The 9358-nt window shown below is 39.9% G+C and overlaps 1 long non-coding RNA gene across 1 annotated transcript; it reads right to left on the minus strand.

The window, feature by feature from the left end:
- Positions 1-5: 5 nt before the first annotated feature.
- Positions 6-9358, minus strand: LOC307042127. The gene is made up of 3 exons (XR_013809008.1): positions 9213-9358; positions 3545-3673; positions 6-2766 (listed from the first exon to the last, which is right to left on the minus strand). It is a non-coding gene; the product is annotated as an uncharacterized lncRNA (long non-coding RNA).

The following is a 9358-nucleotide window of genomic DNA, read 5'->3' on the forward strand; positions in this document are numbered from 1 at the left end:
TTCAGTTGGATAAATGTTTTTTATTTATTTTGGATCCCGTCACACACCAATCAGAAATGAACAACAATTTAAAACTAGAGGATGCAATTCCTGAAGACATTGCCAGTGGGAATGCTTTATGCTGAAAAGCTGACGCTAAATTACTATGCTGAAATGTAATGTGTAAGAAGAAAGTGAATAATTGAAATGATACATGAACACTGGGAGCTTGAATGTGTGATAAGAGAAGAAAAGAAAGTAAGAAAGCTCGGAAAAGCAGCATAATATTTAAACTGCAAACTATTGAACCAACTTGATGGCAAATGATCTGTCGCTATGGCAACGGTATTTGATGACACCACATAATATGCTTAGATATGTTGATGGCTGCATCGTTACCAAACCTGTCAAGTTTTGGGATGTTTTGAGCCTTTTCACTGAAGTTATGAGAAAACCGTGTTTCATAGCGAGCATTGTGCTGCCATGGCAACGACATTTGAAGAAATCTCAAAACTGTCACGTAGATGTCTTCACGGCTGGACTGTTAGCACACATGTGAAGTTTTAGCACTTTTTGACAATGTTCATAGGAGTTATGGCAATATCGTGTTTTATTGCAAGGGATGCGTTGCCATGGCAACAGCTTTTGAGGAAAACTCACCAATGGCACATAGATATGTTGAGGGCTGGACCATTAACTTTCATCTGAAGTCTGGTGGTGTTTTGACCATTTTCATATCAGTTACGACAGCATCGTGATTTTTGGCGAGGGATGCGTTTCCATGGCAACAGCCTATGGTGAGATATTTTGCGTAGAGCTGTTGAGGCATGGACCGGTGATATACAAGTGAAGATTGGGGGACGATCGGACCGTGTCCATTGGAGTTACAGCGACATCGTGTTTTATGGCGAGGGATGCATTTCCATGGAAACGGTATATGATGACGTAGAGCTGTTGAGGGCAGGACCATTAACCTCTATCTGAAGTCTGCTGCTCTGAGCATGTCAGGTGGAGTTATGACATCATCGTGTTCCATTGCACAGGTGTTTATATTTGAGCTAAGGAGGTGCCTAGACTTCAAAGGCTTCACTGTTCTGAATGAGAGATGAACCTCTGACATGTGAACGTTTTGTGGAAGAACCGTAACAGGTATCGGTGACATTTCAAAACGTGAAGCATGTCAAGGAAGTTGAGTATCTGAAGTGTAATTTTTGTGTAGTTTTGGGTTAATTTTGTGGCCTTTTTGGCAGTTTAACTAAAGGTGTGCGGCTGCTGCTGTGGGGAAATATCTGCCTGAAATTACAATGGGCTTTAATGGAGGAATGTTGAATGTTTTTGTCACTTCATGCCCTCAAGAGGCATTTTGTTTAATTATTTTTGCTTAATTATTTGTCATTTTTCAAGCTACGAGATGTTTTCCTACGTTTGTCATGATAAATGATGTCTCGGGAATGTAGGGTTTGGGAATTATAGCAGGTTTAAAAAAAAATATGAAGGCAAATGTCAAGCTGTCCTCCACTCTAGCTGTGACATCACACACTCTAGTTCATGTTACAATCTGAAGAAGGCCTCTTTACCAAGGTCTGAACAATGTTTAATATCTCTAAAAGTATGAATGTGTTTTAAAAGTTGTCTGAATAATGTGAATAATAAAAATATGAATGATGTCAGAAAGCTGTGTAACATTTTAAAGTTGGAATGAGGTTTCTGAGTGAAAGTATGAATGAACAGTTAGCAGTTGAAGTCGCATGAAGATTTGTTGAAGTCTGTAGAATTTCTCCATTGACTTCCATGTTAAAAATGTGATGTATTATGGGATATATCTCGGGAATTATGAAAGTTATAAATGAAAAAAGTAATAGCCATTGATTCCCGACCGAGCTGAACGTTTTGATGTTCAAACAGGGTTTCTGCGATGTGGAATGTGGGAACAGAAGAGGTGCAAAATCCCGGCGGAATAATAATAAAGAATTCCGTGCGTATTAAAACATTTAGTGGGAAAGCTGTATCAGCATTCCCACTAAATGACACAGAATCAATAAATCAAACTCCATGTTAATGAGAGTTATGGAGAAACATCATTCTTACAAGCTTTGGTTGGTCCCACGTGTTAAGGAGAAGAAACTAAGTGCATGTATTTCAGTTTAATAAAAGTTGATCATAGATAGAAAAAGGATACCTTCCACCTAAATAACAATCATTAAAACTAAACAGGTACAGCTTTAGTTAATTCCTCTCTGAGAAATGAACTCCATCAGAGATATAATCCTCCTGTTGTTCTAACTGCTCTGATCCACTGTCTCACACACTTCAGTGGTAATGACTTCACTTAGGCCCAGTGCATGAATGGAACCATCCTCTCAGTGAAAGTGTGTGGGAAGGTGTGTAGGCGTTTAGATTCAACAAAGAACACCAGCTCTCGTCTTTTAGAGTCCAGTTTCACTTTGACTTTCTTGACGGGCTTCTTCCGTTTTTCAGAAAGAGTTCCTGAACCTGATGGTGACCATGTTGAGTATCTACCTCCATTAAACCTTATGCTCCATAATCCAGACCGTGTGTTTCCATTCCTCTGTGCAGACTCGGCTAACACACCCATTTCCCAGTCTGGACGGGAAGCTGGAATCTGGACCTCCCAGCTGTGATTCCCTAAATTAAAGCCCTCAGAGCCCGGTTCCTCTCCTCCTATACTAATACTGGACATATCTTGAGCAAGGATGGCAACTTGATCCTGATGCTGGTTTGCCGCTTCATTGTTGGATCTGGAAGCCATGTTGTCTCTGAGTGAAGCTGAAAACACAGCAGACGAGAAATACAGTCAGTCATGGCTCCCCCTCCCCCTCCTCAACTGACTTCACTGATATTCACTCTTACCCCTTTCACACCAAGGTTTTTCCCGTTCAAGCTCCGTGCTAGAGCTTTTCTGGTTCAGAACCGGTTCTTCGGTTCAGCTCCCGCCCTGTTCACACCGCTCAGAGCCCGACTGGTGCTGCGTCATTGCGTCATCGTTTGCGTCACGACCGTTTGAGTGCCTGCTTCATAAAGCCAAACCGCGCGGAAACCCCTCAAATCGACAACAATGGCAGATTGTATTGAAGCGCTACTCGTTTTGCTCTGTCGAAACGAAATGGAAGAAATGGGACGACTTTGCTATCAACTTTACAGTCGTTGCATGCTACATTCAAAAGTTCCTTACAATCATCATCAACTTCAACGACGATTCCGTAGGAGAAAGAAGGTAAATACATATCTTGGCGTTAGAGCTAGCTGTTGTTAGCCTCTGCATGCGCCAAGCTCAAAATACCCAGCTTTGCACTATGGTATAACATTAAAACTGATTCTCAATGTTATTTCCACAGATCATGTTGAAGCTGGCGGAAAGGCGGATGTCGCGTGTTATTTTGACACAGCCCAGATCCGACATAAGCGTGACGTATGCGGTGCTTGCTTTCTAGACCGACAACCTTTTGGTGCTTGAAACTGTGCTTTTCAAGCTCCAGCTCCAAACCGGCCCTGGAACCGCGTTGGTGTGAAAGGGGTATCTGAGTGGTGTTGGAGTCAGACTCACCTTCAGGGGGTCAGCAGGTTGAAGCAGCAGTGATGTAGTTTCCTCTTTTCTCTCCTGTAGCTGAACTCAGAGGAAGTTGTTAGTTTGGTCTGAAGCTGAATCTGATCGTCTGTTTTTCAGTCCGTCTCTCTGAAGTGAGGAAGAAGAACAAACTGTTTCCTGGCATGTCTCTTTATTCCAACCCACTCTCGTCAGTCTGCGTACAAATGACACGACTTTACACATTGGAAATGTGTGCAATAGATACACAGAAGTCCGATTTTGCGTGCATATGATACGCCACGTTAACCCACTCTCTTCAGTATCTCAAATACGTTTATTTTCTACATATCTTTGCCATTTATTGTCTTGCTTATAATAATGATAATAGTCATTTATAAATATCATTTTAGAGCACACCTTTGAAATCGACAATCGGGCTCGATATGGTTAAATTAAAATCAGTGGGCGAGGCTGTAATTTCTCCAGCTGTTACTCTCATGAGCGAGGCAGAACATAATAGTTTTAACATGCCAAAAAGCTGCTGTGTCGTTTATTGCTCCTCAAACATTAAAACAAATCCAGAGTTACGTGTTTCTGTACTTCTTCGAAGAAGAAAGGACAAAGAAGAGCTCTGGGGCTTCAGGCTTGATCGCCGTTCAAATGACAGCGTTGGTTTCCCCCATAAATGGGCGGGGCTGTAAAGTGACGTAGATTTTACTCTCATCTATTATTCAAAACCATTCTATTTATTCTAACGTAAATTACATGCTGGTGTTTTATCTTTTTATTTAGCGCTTTGTTTTTGCATGTTTAACTGGGAGTGTTTTCATGTTGAACCGAAAGTATGTCACTTCACTTTCTCTTCTTCGTTCCTTTTACGTTCCAGACAATGCATGGCTCAGCGTAAAAGACAGAACAGCGACCCCAGGTGTGTCTACATCAGAATTACATCTTCATTACTGAAGGAAAAATACTTTACCTAATGTTTGTTAACTGGGTTTTTAATGCAGTTGGCTTTTCTTAATGGTTACAATATCGCTATGAGTTATATCTGAAGCAAATTATGTTTCTGAAGATGTGTAGTCAATTCCACCCTTCAATGTAGCATAAATGTGAACTCTCATTACAGGAACAATACCGGAAACAGACGATGATAGAAAAGGACTTGTAGTTTTTTAAGATATTACTGATTTCCTTTGAATATAAGAATGTAAATACTGAGTAGAGAGAATAGTCAGGGGATTGGGGTGATGGGAGACACATCTATGGAATCACAATTTCAATAGCTTACCGTTAAATGAGGATATGCCTTTCTGTCTGTGATGTTTTACAAATCAGATATTAATGTAGAAGTAAAACATGTGAAATAATATAGCAATATCCTGTAAAATTATGTAAAAACTAGGTCTGTCAAGTTAACGCGTTAATAAAAAAAATTTAAAAAATGAACGCCACTAATTATTTTAACGCGATTAACGCATGTGTATTTTTTGTCCTCGGCCGCCCCGTAGTTTCAGAGCGCATCGAGTATTTAAAATACCATCTACAAGCTGATGCTGACAGCCCCGCTCCTGCTGCCCGCTTGTGGCAGACCACACTTCCACGCTCACCGGCAGGCACCGACTGGCCATCGGGAGGACCGGGAGGGTGTGTGTATGTGTGGCGCGAGAGAGAGAGAACGTGCACACCTTACGTGTATTGTTGTTGTTGTTGTTGTTAGCATCTGCAACAGACTCTCACTCCATAAACGTCCAGGAGCGACGTTTGGTCAGGGTCCCGAGGCGTGCAGTTGTGACGCTCCTAGGCTCCTTCAGCTTCATAAAGGGACGCAAATAGCTTTCAACTGATTGCAATGTATTCCCATCTGCGGCGGGATTTGACGCTCATGGAAGCACGGCATTCGTTTGTGTCGGCTGCCCTTAAAGGCAATGTGAGCGTCCATTCCCATTGGATAACGGAGAATTGTACACCCGGAAGTAAGTACTCCCCTTACTGTCGATTGATTTGACAGTGATATCTGCACTACTCATCAACTAAAAAACACCAGATTATCCTTGTTGATTACACAACATTGATTGATTTAAATTGTGTGCAATGCTTTTGTATTTTTACCCTTCGATTCGGAGAAACAAATATTTTTTCGGAGTGAAGGATGGCAGAAGACACTACACTACCCAGAATCCCCAGCACCATGTGCTCTGTTTGACAAGCCCCGTGATTAGTTCTCAAGCTCTGTGATTGGTTGACCTCCAACTGCATTCCATTCATTCCAATGGCTGGCGTCTATGTCACGTGATCTTCACATTTCTCCCTGCAGAAAAAAAAAACATGGCCGACCTTCGTTTTATTCTCGGTGTAAAATGCCTATTTTAAAGTTAGTTTGGCCATTAAAATGCGTTTTGATGTCATTTGATGCGAGAAATATGAGTTGTTATTTCAGATTATGTGTGCAGTGGATGTACATGATCTTTAGTTTGCTAGTTATTACGAAGATTACTTCAGGAAATTGTGTCCATACAACGTTTTCATTGTTACCAAGGTGGTTGCTAGGGACGCTGCTATCGATATTATTTCTGTTATGTTGTGTAACTGTTTAATGGTGTTATCTTTATTGCTACCCCCTTCCCCGTCAATGTATAGTGTTGGTCCACAGCGCAAACGTATTAGTTTAACAAAATCCGCATCTAAAGATACGTTATTTTCCCCTGTGCAATTCCAGTCTCACATCTCACATCACATCGTCATAAACAAATACAGGAAACATTTAAAAAAAAAAAAAAAAAATACTTTATTCCGAGTGTTCTTGCTTTTCTCTTTGGGGGTCATCACATAACGGCATTGTAATACACGGTTCGGCTGCATTACATATTACAGATCTGCCGTAGTTCTCTATTTATAGAGCCCTGATGAGAAGACTTCTAGACAAACAGGAGGAACTGCCGCCAACACTGAAAACGTGACGTGGATCATAAATATATCAGCAATTAAACAACATCTTACATTTCTTTTCACACAATACGTCTCCTCCCAGGATCAACACTAATTCGGCTGACTTTTATATTTGATCCAATCAGGCTGTATTTATACCATAAAGGTGCACAGCTGATAGAAAGGGACACCTGGTGGTTAAAGCATGTTATTGAATTTCATTATTTTTATTATTAGATATTAATAGGATCCCTATAAAGTATATTCATTACTCGTTATTTTCTACTAATAGTTAATTAAAGACTGTAATGACTATTTTGCACATCCCTTTCAAGATTTCAAGATTTTCTAAGGTTTATTCACAAACGGTGTAGTTATGCAATGAATGAAAAACTTGGGTCGCAGGTTCCTCAATAGTGCATAACAAGACATCTATCAATATGTGTGCCTCCAGCAATGTTAACTATGTTGAAGCACTTATTTTAACTGATATTATACATATGTATTATAATCTTATAGGATGTATATAGATTTTTCATCTCTGGCCTTCTCAGGTATTGATCAATCAATAAATAAAGATCACAGAATTATTAAATATAAAACACAGAATTTGTGTGATTATACTAAATGATTTACAAATAAACACCACTGCATATTTACAACTGTTACACATGCTGATGTGACGCAAATGTTTCCAACTTAGGATCAATAAAGTATATCTTATCTTAAGATGATCGATGGCTACTGCCAGATTTGCAAAATGTGCCTTAAATGTCCCGTTCAAATCCAGTTTTGGACAGTCTCCATAGTTGTGTATATGATATGTCAATAAACCTTAGAACATCTTGAAATCTTGAAATCTTGAAAGGGATGTGTAAAATAGCCATTATACAATCTTTAATTAACTATTAGTCGAGAATAACGAGTAATGAATATACTTTATTACTCGTTTCCATTCATGTCAATTGCAGATAAATGTTTAGTCTTCTCAAGCACCAACTATCAAATATCTCTCCTGATTGTTGGCACTTGACAATCACCTTCCCTGAATTTGACTCAGGTGTAACTAAAGTCTGCTTTAAGGGTTGTTTATATTTCACATCATTAATCAGAATCTGCAAAGTAACTAAAATAAATGTAGTGGAGTAAAAATACCAGGTTAACCTCTGAATTGTAGTGGAGTAGAAATACAGAGTAACAATGAGCTGTCATGTGTGTATATATTAATGCTGCTCATTATGGACACAAGTGATTTTCACATGTTTTAAATGTGTACACACCAATGTGTTTCCTATCGCCTAAACCTCCAGGGCTGTACACAGTTTAATACTGGCAACTTCTAATTGTGGGAAAAACGAAAACGTCTTTTAAAACTACAATTCCCAGTAGAGACGTGCTATAGAATATGTTGCAAAACACAATAGCCAGCATGTGTAGTTCTGGGGGGGCGTTCAAGTCCAGTTTTGGATAGTCTGTCGTGGTTTCGTTCCATTTCAAAGAGCTTGACGCTCGGCATAACCTTGGCGCACCAACATCCAATCCCAGAGCTTGAAGTTTAATCACGGGGTTTGTCAACGGGACTAGTCCCAAACGATAGCTGGGGATTATGGGTAGTGTAGTGTCTTCGGCCATCCTAAACTCTGATTTTTTTTCCGGATATGATAACGCATTAACACCATATCCCATCGTGCATTGCGGCTAAAACATCCCGAGCCTCAAGCTGAGGATCTTGGGTAATCAGTTTACCGTCTACGTCTGTTCCCGGTGCCTTTATTTACGGCTAAAAAGCATGCTAAAAAGCCCAAGATTATAGCATCAAATGAATAAATAAAAACAAGGATAATTGTGTGTTATTGGTGAGTAAATAACAGTGTGTTATTTAGAAAAGAATAACAAATTAGAAGGAAAAAAATATTTAAAAAACACAGATTTCAGTATTCTGAGGCTCTGAGCCCCATTTCTTTTCCTAAGGGACGGCAAAAAAAGTCCGACATTATACGATTTAAAATAAAAACAATAATCGTGGCTTGATATTGAGTAAGAGCATGTTTTTATGAACCACACAGCTTCCTGTCTTCCAAGACCCGACCGGACAAAAATAAGTGGTGCAGGCACGAAATGTGGCGTATCATATGCACGCAAAATCAGACTTCTGCGTATCTATTGTACGCATTTCCAATGTGTAAAGTCGTGTCATTTGTACGCAGACTGAAGAGAGTGGGTTGCTTTATTCAAATATAACACAAAGGTGTGTCTCGTTACACAAACACCTGGCACTCCTCTACAGCTCTCAGTAAACTGGTTTAACTTTTAACGTTCACTTCAGATCGAATGGGGCTTTTATCTGTTAAGTGTTGCTGGACTTTAAGATCCACAAAGAATAAACTTTGTTTTATGGATTTTCATTAATTTAAAAAAGATTGTTGTTAGTCACTTTAATGTTCAGGTCAGGTATGTTTTTGATCTGCAGTGATGGAGACATTGCAGTACAAAAGCAACATTGCCTTGAACGATAATAATAATTGATTACATAAACAGTGTATGCTCTCTGCGTAGCCTCAGGATTACAGACACCTAACTGTCTCCTCAATGATCACTGGCGTTCAAAATAAATACACAGCCAGGGAGCCCTCACAGTTAATCCACACAGAAAAGATCTTTCATATAATCAGGTTACCGGCATTGGAGTCTATCACCTCAAACATTTACTGTAAAGCAGTTTTCAACAGGTATTGAGTGGTGTTGGAGTCAGACTCACCTTCAGGGGGTGGAGGGTCCTCAGGTTGAAGCAGCAGTGATGTAGTTTCCTCTTTTCTCTCCTGTAGCTGAACTCAGAGGAAGTTGTTAGTTTGGTCTGAATCTGATCGTCTGGTTTTCAGTCCGTTCGTCTCTCCGTAGTGAGGA

This window comes from Notothenia rossii, assembly GCF_949606895.1.
Source record: "Notothenia rossii genome assembly, chromosome: 6".
Taxonomy (NCBI): Eukaryota; Metazoa; Chordata; class Actinopteri; order Perciformes; family Nototheniidae; genus Notothenia; species Notothenia rossii.